The sequence below is a fragment of the Amphimedon queenslandica genome, unplaced genomic scaffold, assembly GCF_000090795.2.
Source record: "Amphimedon queenslandica unplaced genomic scaffold, v1.1 AMPQUscaffold_13320, whole genome shotgun sequence".
NCBI lineage: Eukaryota > Metazoa > Porifera > Demospongiae > Haplosclerida > Niphatidae > Amphimedon > Amphimedon queenslandica.
In genome coordinates, this window is record NW_003546444.1 from 119,500 (window position 1) to 121,585 (window position 2,086).

Here is a 2,086-nt window from a genome sequence, read left to right on the forward strand (position 1 = left end):
GGTGGTCTTCTCCATTAGCTTCTGATGATGAAAAAATACAACTCAGTGAATGTCCCATAGCTTGTCATCCTGCCCAGAAAGAATGTAATTATTTATTAATTTTCCTCAACTAATGAATTGGCTTCCTTTATTGTGGTGACCCCACTTGTTAACAGACAGAATAGTCTATGAGTTTTCAAAGGAATTTGTTATCCTCTCTCACTAGCACTTTCCCTTTCTCTGTCTTCATACTCTCTTATGTGTCCTCTTTTCTCACCCTGATGTCTTTATGTTACATTTTACACATTGTCACTTATGACTTGATGCTTCTCTTTGTCTATGCCTTTTGTACTTCTCTCCTCCTCCCTCCCCCCCTTTCTTTCTCTTTAGCCACCCTTCCTCTCCTCCCCCTTCCCTCACTCTCTCACACACTCTCTTTCTCTTTCCCTCTCTCCCTCTCTCTCTCCTCCTCCCTCTCTCTCTCTCCCTCCCTCCCCTCTTCTTCTGTTAACCTCTAGACACTCAAATTTGTCACTTTACTTTCCCCACATTCTGCTCATTCCACACTTACCCTACGCTACTATACTCAGATATTACTGATAACACTCTAATGTAAACGAGGTGCCACTACCAACACTTGCTAATGTCTCTTGTCATTGTTTTCTTTCCAACTCCTCATTATGATATAAATGTACTTGCACTCTCCTGTATATAATACACTGCTTCCCTTTTGAAGACTTGCTTTCATTTTATACTGCTAGCTTGGAATGCATGAAAGTGACACCTTCACTGTGTGTCTTTGTATTTTTGAAAATAAAGGTGACTTTTATTCTATCACCAAAAAGGCTATTGTACTTATACATATTGACCTTGCCCTTTCTAAGGGACAAGTTGTACATTAACTTTTCAAAGAACCATCATTACTTTATAAACAGGTATTCCATCACCACACACACACACACATGTATATTTAATAAACATTATTTTAATTCTGTAACTTCATTATTAATATAGTATACATGTACATATACAATGTAACTGCAAAGTTTTAAGGTACTATATCTCTCTATGATCTAACAGTGTGTACTACTAATGCTTGGGGTTTAATTCTACTTAAGCAATGATGCAATGATCACAAGTTCCCTGTACAGCATATGCAGCTACTATTGCACATGGAAGTTAAGTCCTTTTCATAATATTAATACTATGAATCATGGATGCTTCCTTAAACTAGAATCTCCTCTCAGACCAGGATTTGTTTTGGAAGAATTATCGAGCTATTATACTTCAGAGGTTTCTATGGGAAAAATATGGATATCATAATTAGAATATTAATTGCTTGATTGCTATTATGGCTCTTCTTAGCTGTGTGTGAGTAGTTGTACATGTACATGTACATGGGCACAGATTCAAAATGATTTTTGCATCATTATGATGAGCTTGGTTTGCTATGTGGCTTATTTGGAATGGAAGCCCTAGCTATAGCCTTAGTTTGAATATGATGTTCTTCTGTAATGTTTATATGTTGTGTGTTGCTGTGTTACAAAACTCTTTAAGTATGTTTTTTGTGCATGATATTTTTCATCTTTCTCTCACTTTGCTTTTGCTCCGTTTTTTTTTATTACTTCTACCCTCCTCTCTCTCTCTCTCTCTCTCTCTCTCTCTCTCTCTCTCTCTCTCTCTCTCTCTCTCTCCCTCCCTCTCTCCCTCTCTCCCTCTCTCCCTCTCTCCCTCCCTCTCTCCCTCTCTCTCTCTCTCCCTCCCCTTTTTATTCAACATTCTTTCACTGCATTATACTGCCTGTACTATCACTATGCATAGAACCAATGAGAGCTAGTGAGAGAGAGAAAGAGAGAGAGGTCATTCATTAAGCAGCATAGAGTAAGCCGGAGGGGATATACTTCCAATTCTAGAGTTGTTTATAAAGGCGGGGAGTAAGAGAGGTCCCAAGTGTGATGATTGTCCTAGCAGCTATGCCAGCTACCCCCACACTTGTTTGTATAGGCAGAGTATAGCTGGCATGCCCTGTGTCAGCTCTGCTAAGGTTTGTACTCTCTTGTTGATCCAGTCCAAAGGATGTATAGATAGAATTAATGATAAGACTCAT